The sequence below is a fragment of the Thermobia domestica genome, chromosome 18 (genome assembly GCF_964235325.1).
Source record: "Thermobia domestica chromosome 18, izTheDome1.hap1.1, whole genome shotgun sequence".
NCBI classification, from domain to species: domain Eukaryota; kingdom Metazoa; phylum Arthropoda; class Insecta; order Zygentoma; family Lepismatidae; genus Thermobia; species Thermobia domestica.
Window position 1 is genome coordinate 29,593,762 of NC_137471.1, and position 17,466 is coordinate 29,611,227.

The following is a 17,466-nucleotide window of genomic DNA, read 5'->3' on the forward strand; positions in this document are numbered from 1 at the left end:
GTAGGAGAGTATGCAACCATGCGTAACAAAATAACCCCAGTCATACGAATAACTATTATGGAGGAGGAAAAGGGTATGCAACCATGCATAACACAATACGACATAACGAGACAAGCATTTCTAATGGCAGCTATCAGTGTATTTTTCTTTTTTTTTTATCTAATTTTTTTTCTTCTATCATTCTTGTCATTGACTACGATCTTTCGCTTCATCTTCTCCTAATCTATATCGTCTATTCGTTTTTATCCTTTTTTTTTTTTTTTCATTCTCAACCTCCCAAAGAGGGATCTATCCTTTAGCTTTAACGTCCCCATTCTTCTTAAGAAGTCGCACAGTTGGCTCAAAAGAAATGGAGAGGATTTCAAAAGAAGGAAAATAGCTTGACTTTGAATGTAATTAAGTAAAGTTTCAATTAAAAAAAAAAGAAAGAATTTTCATTCTATTCTCCCGTAACCGTTTCAGTCGTTGCCTTTTATCCTTCCGAAATGCAGCCGTTACTCCTTACTGTTCGTTAGTTCAGGAGGAATCTGATTCCCGTCTTGTAGCAACCTCAATGCGTGACTCATCCTCTCCTACCTAAGTTCAGTAAATCGAATTAAGGTTTCTAACTTAAGGAACATTAGTAGTCATTGTTGCCACCTTTGTACTTTTATTTTATTTTTGGATAAAAAAAAATCCAATATATTTCAGACAAAAATTTTCTTGCAGGCCTTTTATCTGGAGAACTACACATAGTGTAGCCAAATCTAAACAATCATTTAACTCAGTATTGTGTACTTATTCCGTAAAAAAATACGAAAACTCTATTTAGAGGCCGTTCAAAAATTTTGTGGCTCCTGAACCAAAACTCAAATATACTCGTATTTCAATATAAAAAAAAAGAATTGTTGTACGTCTTATATCGGGAGAACTACATATAGTGTAGCCAAACCCAAACTATCACTTAATTCAGTGTGATGTGCTCATTCAGTAAAAAATTCAAAACCTCGATTTAGGGCCTATTCAAAAATTTTGTGGCCCCTGATCCAAAAACTAATCATTGGCCAAGATCGCAATCTTTTGACGTATTTTTTAGATCATTCCTAAAATTCTTGCCAAGATAGCAATCTTTAGGTCCTTTCTTTTTTTAAAATCATTCCTAAAATTCTTGTTGGACATTTCTTTCTTTTTCGTCATTTAAATTTAGCGTTCTCTGTCAATACCAAGGTTACAAAACATGTGGATCTACATTTTAAACTTAAATCCGACGCACTGCAATGAAATGTATGCTGTTCTAAACGAAACTGAACCCGATCATAAAAGAACTCAAATAATTCAAAATATTAATCGAAAGTGCAGAGTAAATTAAGTCATTCCAAATATTCTGGAACGATATTTTACGCTTGGAAAATAAAAAAAAGATCGCGGGTTTCATTTAGTTGTTGGTGGACTACGAATTAAATGTGATTAACAGGGTTGGCAAAAACCATGGTTTTTATTTAAAAAACCAAAAAAAAACGGTTTTTTGGTTTAAACCAGGTTTTTATGGTTTAAATGATTTGCTCTATATATTCATGTCATATATGGACAGAAATAAGTTTGTTTCGCCTTGATGTTACTATGCAACAACCGGGTTATGCTGGAAGGGGTCACATAAGCTTAAAGCGGAATAAAAACCGCTTCTCGAGTTACATCCGAGAGAAATTGTCCTCCATTTGAACTCAGAACCAGGACTAATTGGCCACAAATGCGATACGTCTGCCGACTCACTCACGAAGGAATCCTGATAAAAAAAAAAAAAGAAAAAACGTTGCGCTGATCTTTACATGCTTCTTAATATAACTGTCAAGAGCCATTTCAGTACAAAAAGATAAACAGTTGCACAAGTGAAACCATTACACAGAATTACATATGAACAATTTCAAAGTACTACGGAGTACAGAAGAACTAATTTAGTTCAAGTTAGTTAACAACGACTTTTATTGGTCCAAATTAAAGAAATACACCGACTTAATTTGCATATCAATAAGAAAAGTGAATAAAGATACGAATTATTTGAGTCCACTTTGGCTCAGACTCATTTATACATAGATAGATACCAAAGATACTTATTTCACTAAATGCCTCTCGTGGTATCTGTACGACCCCCCCCTCACACACACACACAAAGTACGGCATTTTCGATGTATTTTATCAATAGTAAACATTGAAACGAAACAATATTCAGAATTTTTCTTCCATTGCAATTACATAATAATAACTACAAAAAAATCACAAAATAAACATTTATAAACCTGTAAAAAAAAAGTTGCTTTTGTAGTATAATCTTTTTGAGTAATGAATGGGGAATTTAGGTCTGATTATAATACGAATAATATACGGAGTGAAACGTGATAACCCACAAATGTGTGTTCATCAAGATTTTACAAACACTTAATGTTACACTTTTACAAACATCTTTTTGTTTTTTGGTTTAAACCAGTTGGTTTTTTTGAAAAAACCAGTTGGTTTAAACCTTGGTTTAAACCAGCCAACCCTGGTGATTAATGAAGCAGATTCGTGAAAAAATTACACAAAAGGTAAGAGAGAAACTCGGCGTTAATCATTCGACTGTAGCAAGCCGTTTGGAGAAACTGGAGAAGTTGACAAGTGAACAAATTGCCCCCAAAAAATTCAGCGTTTTGGATTCTGCTATACTGTTGCTCCTGCAATGTAAAAGCGATCTATTTTCAGTCGAGCTTCATAGAACCCAGAAAAATAACAAAGGGAAAGATAGCTCAATGGTAGAACATTCACCTCTGGTGCGTGGGGTCCCTGGTTCGATCCCAGCTCGCGCCAATTGAGCTTTGCGGTGGACAAACATCGTGTGCGCGGGTTCTTCCGTCTCCTCTCCCTTTCTTCATTCGACAATTTCATTCATTTTTCATCATCACAGTCTCTTTTAGCCTAGCTGACATAACCGTAAAACTAAACGGTTTCATGTTTTAAATAAAAATTCTTATTAGATTCTAGGTACACTCCGCATCAAAAAATTGCGACACCTAACGCCCTGCAGTTAGGCCACCCAATATACACCTTCTTAACCCATAATCGTGTCTAGTAAAGAGACCCCCTCTCTCTCCTCCTTTCTTCTCTCGATAACTAAAATTAGTTAACAACATGAACGCAATTCTAATTTCAAAATACACATGCATTAGTATCGATGAAATGAAATAACAAAACCGAGACGAAACAAGATTCATAAGTTGATTTAGGGAGAAACTGAAACAAACACAATGAAAAATTGAAACGAATGGATGTATATTACACAGAGGTTCAGAAATGAGCCAGAAAGAGGGAGAAAGAGAAAGAAAGAGAGAGAAGGCGAGAGAAGGAGAAAAACAAAAGAGAGAACAGATAAAAATGTGGAATTTTAAACTTAGTAAGAAAACAACCTAACATTATAAAGTTCCGTTACCAGAAATCCAACAGTAATATAGAAAAAACGTTTGTTTTTATATTTTTTTCAGGACTATTCGAATATATAGAGGATGCTTGAAACATCCATTAAATCACTTTCAAAAAGGATAGCATACTAAATTTCCAGTAGAACTGTAGATCTCACAGACACATCTAAGATAATGTCAACAGTTTAACGCACATGCTTTATTTCCGTGTGGTTCGGTTGTAAATTCGGTAGTGTTCATTGGACGTACCGATGCAAACCACATTCTAATAAACCCAGTAGGTAGCGTAGGTCATATCTTCCATTCCAGACTACTAATGCAAAGTGAACAAAAAGAGAAAAAAAGGAAAAAAAAGGAAGAAAGAAAGAAAGAAAGATAAAATTGAATGAGTGCTATTTCACTGGTAAATTTTTATCAGAAATATAATATATTAAAAGTCCAAACCGTATCATTATGAAAAGTTAGAAATTTTCAAATGGAAAATTCTATATTCCTTATAGATGTAGCAAACCTTGCATGTTTCAAATTTCAACGTGAATAAATCACATTGAATTATAGGAGGAAACAAATTTGTATCGAACTAGTATAAATAAAATTTTGTTTTCAAATAACCAAAGAGGTTGCCATTTTCTGGTCTTTTCCGAATATTTATCTGTTCCGAACATCCAGCATCACTTTCATCTCTTGCGGATATAACGTTGTAATTTGCAGATATATACCTATATATTGAACACGCAAAAGTTCAAACGGATCATAGTATCAGTCGGATGATGTTGGTTAGCTTATGGACCACCACTTGGTCGAGGATTCAAAGCCGTAGTGACCCAGTAATTCGACTGAGACTCGGTAACCCAGATGATAAAAAAGATATTTTGCTTATTCCTTTGCGTTTAAACGGAATTTTTTCAGAGATCACCAGAACTGGAGATGTTTACCCCAGAGCACAAAAACTCGACGCTGAAGTTGGCAGTTAATTACATTTTCCAGACCAGGTATATCGGTCTCTTGCTGCGTTTTAGCTTTGGAACATGCACACGCACATGAAGTGTGTGTGTACGTGAGAAAGAGGGAAGAGAAGTGAAATATGCAAAAACAGGATAGGGAAACGTTAAGAGAGAGAGAGAGACGAATATAAATATGAAACATACTTATCATTACAGTGAATGATGAAGAACACACACACTGTTTATTTGAATTCTCGCCAGTGATACCTTGTAATTTCTCTAACGGAAGATAAATCTCTGTTTGCAGCCATTATTTTATGCGAAAAATTTATATTACCTGACGGGGAATCGAAAACCTAGATTTTCCGCTTGGAAGTCTCGTACTTTACCACTACACCACCGATTGCTTTACCCAAACTTTCTCCAACAAATGCTGTAATATTTCTTTCTGAGAACGATAACACGAAAAGTGTTTACTGCAGATGAATGAAGTGTTTCGAATATCCTGGTAAATCCCTTGCCCTTTCCCAACCAACACTCGTAAATCGTCTATACGATGATAAAGGTGTTTGTTTCCCCATTCTTAAGCATTGCACGTCTAATATGAGAAATTTATTTTTCACTATCACTTTGTAAAAAATGCAAGCTTGGCGTGAACAGGAATCAAACCTTTGCCGGACAGCTCTAGTAATCGTAACTCCATTACGTTACCGCTACACTACCATGCCAACTGAAACTGAAACTGAAATATTACTTACTTTAGCGTTGATCTTTGGAACGATCAAGCTTCTTCCTGTAAGGTTATTTGCACCTAATTGCACAACGGAATTCATTTATTCGATGACCTAGAGAGAAATTAGTGCCCACTAATAAGGAAAATCACAATCAATCTAGAAAGATACAGAAATAAAAACATATTATGAATTAATTTCGCTCTGCAAGTTCAAAAGTACACGAATAATAATAATAATCCATATTATAAAATTAAAGTGACTGTGACTTATAGTCTCTTAAATCACCCGGCCGATCTCGATCAAATATTCAACATTTATAATGTTCGGACCTGGGAGTATTTTTATCTATTCGTTTGGATGGTGTTACTTAGGGGAAGGCGAGAATGAAAAAATATAAAAAATAAACAAAACTGAATAAGTTTTGAATCAAACGACCAATTTCGATGAAATTTGCAACATAGGCTACGTTTGTGCATGGAATGCTTTTAACCATTTCACCTTGTTGGTGTAATGTAGGGAAGGGGGAGGACGGGGAGCTATACAAAAATCAATGCAAATAAAAATAGAAGTGACTAGGTTAATTAGTTAATAAGTCTTGAACCACCGGACAGATCTGCATCAAATTTTCAATATGGATGAAGTTCGAGTCTCGAGTAGATTTTATGATATCACTTTGACGATAAAACATAGGAGAGAGGAGGGGAGGAGAAAGATATATAAAAATAATTAAAACTTAATAACTCTTGAACCACGCGACCTATCTCGATCAAATTTTTAGCATAGATGAGGTTCGGGCCTGATATGTTTTTTTATTATTTCACTTTGACGCTAGAACTTAGAGAATGGGAATGGGAAACGGATATATATATATATATATATATATATATATATATATATATATATATATATATATATATATATATAAACATAAATAGAATTTAATAAGTCTTGAACCACCGTACCAATCTCGATAAAATTTTCAACAAAGATGAAGTTCGAACCCGAGATGGTTTTCCTCATATCATTTTGATGGTGTAACTAAAGGAAGGGGAAGGAGAGCAACATTTAAAACAGAACGAAAAATGACCGATATTAGTATCGAATCTGAAATTTTTGGAGTTGCTGAAATGATCAGTGACACATCTGATGCCGTTTAAATCGAAATTCCGCCCGCGACATGGAGGAGGGGAAGGTATATAAAAATGATCAAAATAACCAATATCATTGTTGAATTTAGTTTTCCGGGTGGCTCAGATGAACAATGGCACTAAAGATTCCGTGCTCCGCAACGTGGGACATGTAAAACTCATTGAAAATGACCGATATCAAAGAGCGCTTTAGTAATAGAAAAAGTGACTGAATAAACGAGCATATTATTATTTTCTCTCAATTTAGCCCAGCGAAGCGGCCAATTGATGCTAGTAATAATAATAATAATAATAATAATAATAATAATAATAATAATAATAATAATAATAAATATTATTATTATTATTATTATTATTATTATTATTATTATTATTATTATTATTATTATTATTATTATTATTATTATTATTATTATTCGTGTACTTTTGAATTTGCAGGGCGAAACTAATTCATAATATGTTTTTATTTCTGTATCTTTTCTAGATTGATTGTGATTTTCCTTATCAGTGGGCACTAATTTCTCTCTAGGTCATCGAATAAATGAATTCCGTTGTGCACTTAGGTGCAAATAACCTTACAGGAAGAAGCTTGATCGTTCCAAAGATCAACGCTAAAGTAAGTAATATTTCGGTTTCAGTTTCAGTTGGCATGGTAGTGTAGCGGTAACGTAATGGAGTTACGATTACTAGAGCTGTCCGGCAAAGGTTCGATTCCTGTTCACGCCAAGCTTGCATTTTTTACAAAGTGATAGTGAAAAATAAATTTCTCATATTAGACGTGCAATGCTTAAGAATGGGGAAACAAACACCTTTATCATCGTATAGACGATTTACGAGTGTTGGTTGGGAAAGGGCAAGGGATTTACCAGGATATTCGAAACACTTCATTCATCTGCAGTAAACACTTTTCGTGTTATCGTTCTCAGAAAGAAATATTACAGCATTTGTTGGAGAAAGTTTGGGTAAAGCAATCGGTGGTGTAATGGTAAAGTAGAAGACTTCCAAGCGGAAAATCTAGGTTCGATTCCCCGTCAGGTAATATAAATTTTTCGCATAAAATAATGGCTGCAAACAGAGATTTATCTTCCGTTAGAGAAATTACAAAGCATCACTGGCGAGAATTCAAATAAACAGTGTGTGTGTTCTTCATCATTCATTGTAATGATAAGTATGTTTCATATTTATATTCGTCTCTCTGTCTCTCTCTCTTAACGTTTCCCTATCCTGTTTTTGCATCTTTCACTTCTCTCCCCTCTTTCTCACGTACACACGCACTTCATGTGCATGTGCATGTTCCAAAGCTAAAACGCAGCAAGAGACCGATATACCTGGTCTGGAAATTGTAATTAACTGCCAACTTCAGCGTCGAGTTTTTGTGCTCTGGGGTAAACATTCCTGACAGAGTCCTGGGTTAAACAGAGTCCTGGTGATCTCTGAAAAAATTCCGTTTAAACGCAAAGGAATAAGCAAAATATCTTTTTTATCATCTGGGTTACCGAGTCTCAGTCGAATTACTGGGTCACTACGGCTTTGAATCCTCGACCAAGTGGTGGTCCATAAGCTAACCAACATCATCCGACTGACACTATGATCCGTTTGAGCTTTAGCGTGTTCAATATATAGGTATATATCTGCAAATTACAACGTTATATCCGCAAGAGATGAAAGTAATGCTGGATGTTCGGAACAGATAAATATTCGGAAAAGACTAGAAAAGGGCAACCTCTTTGGTTATTTGAATACAAAATTTTATTTATACTAGTTCGATACAAATTTGTTTCCTCCTATAATTCAATGTGATTTATTCACGTTGAAATTTGAAACATGCAAGGTTTGCTACATCTATAAGGAATATCCAATTTTCCATTTGAACATTTCTAACTTTTCATAATGATACGGTTTGAACTTTTAATATATCATATTTCTGATAAAAATTTACCAGTAAAATAGCACTCATTCAATTTTATCTTTCTTTTTTTTCCTTTTTTCGTTTTTTTCTTTTTTTTTTTTTTTTTTGTTCACTTTGCATTAGTAATCTGGAATGGAAGATATGACCTACGCTATCTACTGCGTTTATTAGAATGTGGTTTGCATCGGTACGTCCAATGAACACTACCGAATTTACAACCGAACCACACGGAAATAAAGCATGTGCGTTAAACTGTTGACATTATCTTAGATGTGTCTGTGAGATCTACAGTTCTACTGGAAATTTAGTATGCTATCCTTTTTGAAAGTGACTTAATGGATGTTTCAAGCATAATCTATATATTCGAATAGTCCTGAAAAAAATATAAAAACAAACGTTATTTCTATATTACTGTTGGATTTCTGGTAACGGAACTTTATAATGTTAGGTTGTTTTCTTACTAAGTTTAAAATTCCACATTTTTATCTGTTCTCTCTTTTGTTTTTCTCCTTCTCTCGCCTTCTCTCTCTTTCTTTCTCTTTCTCCCTCTTTCTGGCTCATTTCTGAACCTCTGTGTAATATACATCCATTCGTTTCAATTTTTCATTGTGTTTGTTTCAGTTTCTCCCTAAATCAACTTATGAATCTTGTTTCGTCTCGGTTTTGTTATTTCATTTCATCGATACTAATGCATGTGTATTTTGAAATTAGAATTGCGTTCATGTTGTTAACTAATTTTAGTTATCGAGAGAAGAAAGGAGGAGAGAGAAGGGGTCTCTTTACTAGACACGATTATGGGTTAAGAAGGTGTATATCGGGTGGCCTAACTGCACGGTGTTAGGTGTCGCAATTTTTTTGATGCGGAGTGTACAAAACAAATGCTTTTATACCGAGGGAATAAATATGATACATGGGATTCTGTCTCTTTGCAAGCCCTCTCAACGACCATTAACTTAAATCTTAATACTCAAAATGCGTCAAATTTCGTTTTTACTTGAATTCAAGAACATGCTTGTTTCACCCAATCATATAGTGAAGGATAACATGAGGTACTTGATTCGTTATCCCAAATTTCAGAATATCCATCCTTTACACTTTTGAAAATTGTTAAAACTAAATGAGACAGCTCAATCTGACATAAGAATTTCGCGACCCTTAGGTTTACTCAGAACTTACTAGTGGGTCGCGAACCATAGGTTGAAAATTGCTGCGATATATAAATTTGTCGTCTAAATACAAATATTGCTGGTGGACTATACCTTGCGCAATGGAATAAGTGTCTTTTCCTTTCAATCATATTAAATTATTTCACTAACGTGTGTGTGACCAATTTAGTGGTCTTTATAGAACGAGCTAACTGTATGGCCTATGGAACCCGGATGTTCAATGCCGCGTTCACAAAAGCTTTTCTTAGCTTTGACTTCTGTCCTTAGCCAACTAGATCCAGTTTCCACTTTGTATTCATACTGCTGCGAGATCCGTCTTAATATTGTCTTCCCACCTGCACCTAGGTATTCCTAATGGTCGTTTTCCACTTGTCAAAATAGCTAGAAAGGCTGTAATATCTAAATGACAATTTCACTGCCAATTGTCTTATGGTAATAGCTAGAATTATCTGGTAACTCTGATTTTTCAATAAAAAATGCAGAAGCCTTCGTAATGATATCCAAACTTCTGGATAGCCATACTTACGAAGTTGTGTTACGACTCACATTGTGTTTGTTATCATGACAACCTTCTCTGATACTTTCACTTCCCAGCTCCGTTTCATGTCTGAGACAAATCATTTATCGTATGCTTAGAAAAGTCGTCATTTGGTACTAACGCAGTGGAATAATCAGTGGTGCCAGTAGTTAAGATTTTTACATGGAAAGTGTTTTTTTTTTTTTTTTTTTTTTGTAACAAGTATTCGATGGCAAAAGAAAGCTGAAAATGAACATGAAACATACATACGATACGTTTCAGAATTAAAGTCCGTAACGTTTCACAATTTAAAAATGATAAGTAAACAACTCTATTCTTTCCAGAAATTAAAGGAGCTTGCCGAATCAATTGCGTCAATGTAAGGCCACCACTGCAAGAATAAACTTTTCTTGAATTTTATTTACATAAGTTAGAGTTACTTTCTTTCGTTGTTGACTCTAAACTTAAGGCCTTGTCTCTTCTTATTCACTTCTTAATTACTTAAAGTTTCTTAATCACTTATTTACTGTTCAGCAGTTTTCATTCGTGAGTTCCAGTTCATAACTTTTGTATTACCTTCAGTTAGTTTCATTCAGTTTCAGTGACTCTTGTCTCTTTCCAGCTCCTGATTATTCTTCTGTCTTCTTGTCCTAGTACTTTCATCTCATTCCAGTTAACTGCATATTCATGTTCCTTAAAGTGTTTGTAGGTTGCATTTCTATTTCTTTCTAACCTTATGACGCCCTTATATTATTTAATTTGCTCCTTTAATTTGTTCCTTTTTTTTTATTTAGCATTGCCCATATCATACGCACTGCACTGGATTCTGTAGATCGCTCCCTTTTTCTTCATCGTTTTTATTTCTTATTTCATCTTCTCCCTTAGTACCTGCAATAACCTGTTGCTTTCTTTCCTGTACGTCGAGATACGTTCTGTATGTTCTATCTTCTTCAGCGTTCTGTTCATTATTTTTGTGTCTTCCTCATACTTTCTATCCCTAACCCCATTATCTTCGTCTCCTTTTTTTCCCTTTTATCTCCTTCCAGTACCTTATAAGGACGTCACAAGATTATTAAATAAACGTAGCCTACAATTACATAAAATATACGATAAATGTATTAGTTAGAATGAGGTAAAAAGTGCTAGGATAAGAAGACAGAAGGGTGATCAGGAGATGGAAAGAGGAAAGATTCATTGAAACTGAATATGTAAAGTAACGAAGCGGAACTCACAAACTAAAATTGACGAACAGTGGAATTATGTAGTTATTAAGAAACCTTAAGAGAGAAATATTCGTATCTATTTGTTACCATCGAACTTAAAAAGTTCGTTACTGAATATTCTATATCTATGTGTGTTTGTGTCTGTTTGTCTGCTCGCTATTTGCGAATTTTTCAATTTTGACCCTTCCATTCGATAGAGCGTCAAAAATTATGCGAAAGAAGTGATGGAATTCTTCGCGTCACTCTTACCTTCCCGAGATATTGATAAAAAAAAGTCGATTTCGGGAGTTTTAAGGAGCCGTATCTCGGGGACAGTAAGTCATAAGAGATATGATATTGATGTTATTCATTCAGTAATTCAGTAATACCAGTTATTCATTATTTCATTCAGTAATACCAGTAATCCATTCAGTATTTCATTCAGTAATACCAGTAATACCAGTTACTCATTCAGTAATACCACTTATTCATTCAGCAATACCAGTTATTCATTAATACCAGTTATTCATTCAGTAATACCAGTATTTCATTCAGTAATACCCAGTAATACCAGTTATTCATTCAGTACTACCAGTTATTCATTAATACCAGTTATTCATTCAGTAATACCAGTTATTAATTCAGTATTACTAGTTATTCATTCAGTAATTATTGCGTCATTAGTTATTGAAACTTCGAAAAATAATTAAGTTCGTTCTGGCAATGCCCTTCCGAGTATTCTCAACTGGTTTCGGTTTCGTAAATTCAGCATAGACTCTAGTTGCTGATTTCTATCGTAATGGAGATTGTTCGTATACAGTCTTAGTAGCGGTGAGGGGAAGGGAGATTTTTTTAAAAAAATGTACCTGGTTTAATTTATAAGCAGATATTGTAAGGTAATTGGCTGTCAGCTACCAATCAGGTTGCAGGAAACCATTAGTTATTTCGATTGGCTCTCAGCTACCAATCAGGTTACAGGAAGTGATGAGCTGTTTCGCAGTATGTAATCTAGTGTTAGTTCTCATGTAAATCATAGTGTCTGGTGAAGCCAATATGTTTAGTTGGCAAAATTGTTACACGATAGTAATCGACGTTTATAATAAAAATCTAAAATCGAATAAAAATGCTCTTCTAGTTAGGATCTAAAGGTGCTGAGGATCTTCTTCGTATTCTTCTTGCACACATAGGTGAAAGAATAATAAAAATGAAGTTTTTATTATTATTATTATTAGTTTAGACGTCTACCTAACGACATTTCTATGATTTGCGTCTCAGATTAATGATTACGTGCTGTGATCCATTATAAGTAAATAAAAGAAAAAAAAGAACTTAGAAATTTGGAAGCGTGGCATTTTGTAAGAAATGATAATGCTTTATATAGCTGTAGTGATTGATGAGACGAAATCAAAGCAATAGCAATAACACAGAAACTTGTAGTATTGGTGCTGCACAATGGCTTCCATTAGCGATACAGAAGCCGTTTAATTTTCTGCCTCTCTGGTTCGTTTGATGCAAAGAGGCGAGGGAGAAATTTTAGAGAAAGGAGTAAAAAACATTATATCAGCTCATTCTATACGATTTTTTTTGAAGTTTTATTATTCTTTCTACTTTCAAGCGGTCCTGCTTTTGCTATACCTAGAATGCCTCCATTAGTTATTTTTTGATGATATATATCTTTTAAGTGTGATCAGTAAAGGTTCCACTGATATTACTTGGGAGCCAAAACCAGAAGAAAATAACATTGTGTTTTGAAGATTACTTCGATATTAATAGATCCACACACACACCGAGTAGATACAAAATGGCGGAGTATGTTACCTGATAATGGGTGATATCAATAAAAATAAGTAACTACTCCTGAGAAGTCCTGCTCGAGAATCGGAGAAACTACACCTGGAGTAATCTCCTCCCTCAATTTCGTATCAATAAAACAAGCCACTACTCAGGTCTAGTCTGCTCCAGATTTATGAACGTTTACTCGCGCTTCCTCTGCACGTAGCACTGAGTCGTATCAATAAAAGAAGTAGTTAGTAATTTCTCCCATCTGTTGGGCGGTCATTTCGTTGTGGGTAACTTATGGCGCAGTATCCTAAACGCCATGGAAGGGACAAGTAACAACGACAGTTTCAATTAAAGTGCATTTGTGGATATTATAAAAGAGTTTCCAGTGGTACTTTCAAAGTCACAGTTACCAGAAAGTAAACGAAGGAAAGCCGAAGACTTGAAGGCAAGTACAGTGAAATGCAACAAAATATCAAATACATCTACAAATGAGACAAATCCAAAAGAGAATCTTTAATATCCAAGCGAGCATTAAAAAAAAAAAAAATGAAAAAGAAAACGGGAAACAAGAAAGTAATACTGAAACCACGGAAACGAACCTCTTGGAACTGATGGATGTTGATTGGAATCCAGCAATATCAAGATTAGCACGACAAGTGCATATCACGTGTTGTTCAAGCTCTTGTCCAAGATTGTTTGGCTTTAAGAACGAAATCAGACACTTGGTCCCTTTGTTTCTTTTTTAAATAGTTCAGCCAGTCACGTCGTAAAGCACGTCCATCTCATTGCGTTTTCCACCATACGTGTCCCCTTTCACCTTGGCATAAAAAAATATACATTCTCATGTATATACCCTTCCTATCAGCGTTGAGTTGAGTTGAGTTGATTTTGAGTTTAATGTCCTTTTTCAGTAGCGAGGCTATATGAGACGGGACCCACTGATTAACTTGGAATCCGAACTATATGAGCTCCCGCCGGGAATCGAACGCGGGTCTCTCATGCCAAAGGCATGTACGCTATCCGCTTAGCCACAAAGGAGCTCTTCCTATTAGCGTATTCGTCTCCAAAATACTAGGTTTCTTTATTGTCACGTGTTTATAGTCAAGTGCTCCGATAGCACCCGGAAATTTATGTTGTTCTTGCCAGTCTGGGCCTTTGCTGTTTGAATATTACACACACCTCCGGAAACAATCAATTTTTAGATTTCGCAATAATCGCATCCATTACACTTGTAGTAGTCACAGACACAGTACTTTGAGCCACAAAAGAATCCCCTGACATTCAGACCTGGAATCCCGGATCACTCACGTAAAGCAAGAAAACCCGCATCTTTTCATCATTACGTAGTGTATCACCCCAAATTTCCGTTGATTCTCCTAAAAAATGTTGTGCTAACTACTCTAAATTTTCTTTCATGAACCTATGTTTTTTGTAATCTCCATTTGCAACATTTCTGTGCAATTTATAAATTTTGCTACATAGCAAAACAATCATATACTCTGCCATATTTCGCACGGAGTCACCTATTTAGCTTGCTCCACAAATTTGGAGAAGTTACTAGCATCACAGAAGAGTCTTTGATTTTTATTGATATCAAACGCGAAGTAGTTACTCGGCTCGAGAATAGAAGTGTGGTTACTTCAAAAGAGCGGGGCTTCTCCGAGGTCAGCCGAAACGACTAGTGCTCAGTTCTCTTTTTATTGATACCAATGCGAGTAACTACTTCAAAATTGGGCGTAGTGAGTAACTTCTCCGTTTTATTGATATCGCTCAATGTAGATCAGGCACGTATGCAGAAATTTGTTTCTTGAAAGGTTCACCAAAGCTTTTGAGGGATTCTAACTCAGTAGGAGGATAAATTTACATTAAAATTTGTAAAATGACCCCTAAAATTGAACTAAATTTACAGAAAAATCTATTTTTCGGAATGGCACCGGGAGACGAGGACGGGGTCCGAATCCACAATACCCACACTCTGCATGCGTTCCTGATGTGGATATAAAATAAAAACTAATTCGCGATGAATATGGGTTCGTACGAACTTATGTTTTAAAAACTTCGTTGGTCACAGTGGCTCAGTGATACTATGCTCACGTATGATGTCAGGGGCTTCTAGTTCTAACCTTCCACGTAAGTTTGTGGTGGACAACATCGTGTCAGTAATTTCTTCGTTATTACGTCGTTTTCTACGACATTCTCATTCCACCAAATATTTCTCCGTTCTAACCAGGGCCATAAAAAAGATTTTTTTATCGATTTTTCTTGAAAACTACGCATGAAAAATTTAATCCCATGCGTCTCATTTTCTTTCGTTCGATGTTTTATATCGATTGATATACGAGGTGTGGCAATTAAATAAAGAGACTGCCCACCTCCTGTCGCGCAGGATCTTGGGGTAGGTGGGGAGGTAGCTACTGATGTGTTGTTGATCTTGAACCTTCATGAGCAGCCACTGCTTGTTTCATAATTCTGAAAGCTTTTCTCTGCAGGCTTGCACGAAAAGGACAGTGTTCTGTAGTAGTGCCAGAATCATGGTGAACAGTTAAATTGAGCAGCGCATTAACATCAAATTTCTGGTGAAATTAAACAAAACACCGACGAAATGTTGTACAATGTTAAAAGAGGTGTATGGTGATAATGCTATGTCACGTGTGCGAGTTTTCGAATGGCACAAACGATTTTCAGAAGATAGGGAGGAGGTTGAAGATGATGAACGACCCGGCTTGCCCTTTGAGTTCAAGAACGGACGAAAATGTTCAAAAAATTAATGAACTTATGCGGAAAGACAGACGTCTGAGCATTCGGATGATCGCAGACACGATGAACATTAACAAAGATACAGTAAGACAAATTTTGCATAACAATTTAAACATAAGTTTGTGCAAAAATTGTCCCGTAAAACCTCTCTCAGGAACAAAAAGACATTCGAAAGACCATTTGCTGTGACGTCATGAAACAACTCAAAGCAGAACCAGACTTGCTAACACGTGTCATCACATGTGATGAAACATGGATTTTCCAGTATGACCCTGAGACTAAGCGTCAATCCATGCATTGGAAGACTCCCACATCACCAAGAATGAAAAAAGCACGAATGAGCAAGTTAAAAGTGAAGGCAATGCTCATAGTTTTTTTTCGATATCAGGGTATCATCAGGACTGAATGGGTGCCTTAGGGTCAAACGGTGAATCAGACCTACTACAAAGAAGTCCTTATCAAGCTGAGGGGAAAAAATCAGGAAGAAGAGATCGGATTTGCGGAAGAACGATGCATGAATCCTCCACCAAGACAATGCGCCTGCCCATAATGCCCTTTGTGCGAAGTAGTTTTTAGCAGCCAAGCGCATTCCTGTGCTCGACCATCCTCTGTATTCCCCAGACCTAGCTCTCTGTGACTTTTATCTGTTCCCAAAAGTGAAAAGTGCATTGAAGGGAACACATTTTCAGTGTGTGGAAGAGGTGAAACGAAAAACGGCAGAGTTGTTGAACAGTGTGACATCTGATGATCTACAGCATTGCTTTGAACAATGGAAGGCACATATCCAGCGGTGTATAGATAGGGGAGGGGAGTATATTGCAGGGGTTAACAGAAAATTGTAACTTTCTTTGCAATACATCACATTTATGACACCAGTCTCGTTATTTAATTGCCACACCTCGTAGTCTTATATCTAGGCGATATTATACACAGTTCGTTCAATAAATTACGAGCCTGTTTATCAGAAAAGTAATCACACTAGCTTTCAACATATCTTGCTACATCCTTCCAGCGTCCCACACATGCGGGAAGTGTCATAGCGGCTCTGGAAGGTTATAAGAAAATAATCAACTGCAATACTATTCAATACCACCATCGGGATTAGTTTGAATCCATGGAATATCCTGAAAATGCTCACTCTTGAGAGAAGGTTTAAGTTTAGGTAAAAGCATGTCAGCTGAGGTCAAATTAGTCGAATATGGAGGGATGGAAAGATTCAAAGACAGTGACTCTTGTTTTGGCCAAAAAGGTAATGCAGAGGAAAACTGCAGTTGTGGATCTAGATATAAAAACTGGAGGGGGGGGTCAGCCAGAACCCAGAATTTGATAGGCATTTTATGAGTTTACTATCAACTTTCAAAAATATGTAAGTAATAGCTTCAGTTATTTTTGTTACTCAAAAAACTGGAGGGCTAAGCTTCCCCGACCCCAGGCTACATTCGCCACTGGAAAGCTGGTGTAGGCTGGCACACTTTGCTTTCACATCACAACAAAAAGTAAAAGTAGTACCTCTAGCAACCCTGTAATGCTGGTGATGTCACTTGTAATTATTTCGCAACGTAGCCACACGCACAGATAAATCAAACGAGATATAACATTGTAGATATTCGCGTAATGAACAAAAGGAATTGTTTTTGCACTATTATAAGAGGATAGTAATTTGCACTGAAATTATTTCGCAGGTATGGTACTACCAACTTCATTCTCTGTTCTTTTTTTATTTTTACTTATTTCATTATTACTTTTGGTACGCAATCTCCGATTTAGGGGTCCGTAAGTAAGTACTAGATATTCCATTAGTATTCTACACTCATGTCCAAAATTATTGTCGCATATCTATAACTGTCTTCTTGTAAGAATATAATTTGATAATGATTTTGCA

At 35.8% G+C, this 17,466-nt stretch overlaps 1 protein-coding gene across 3 annotated transcripts in view; it reads left to right on the top strand.

Moving 5' to 3' along the window:
• LOC145675726 (uncharacterized) overlaps positions 1-17,466 on the top strand; it is a 1,359,799-nt gene that overhangs the window by 813,821 nt on the left and 528,512 nt on the right. The window lies entirely within an intron of this gene.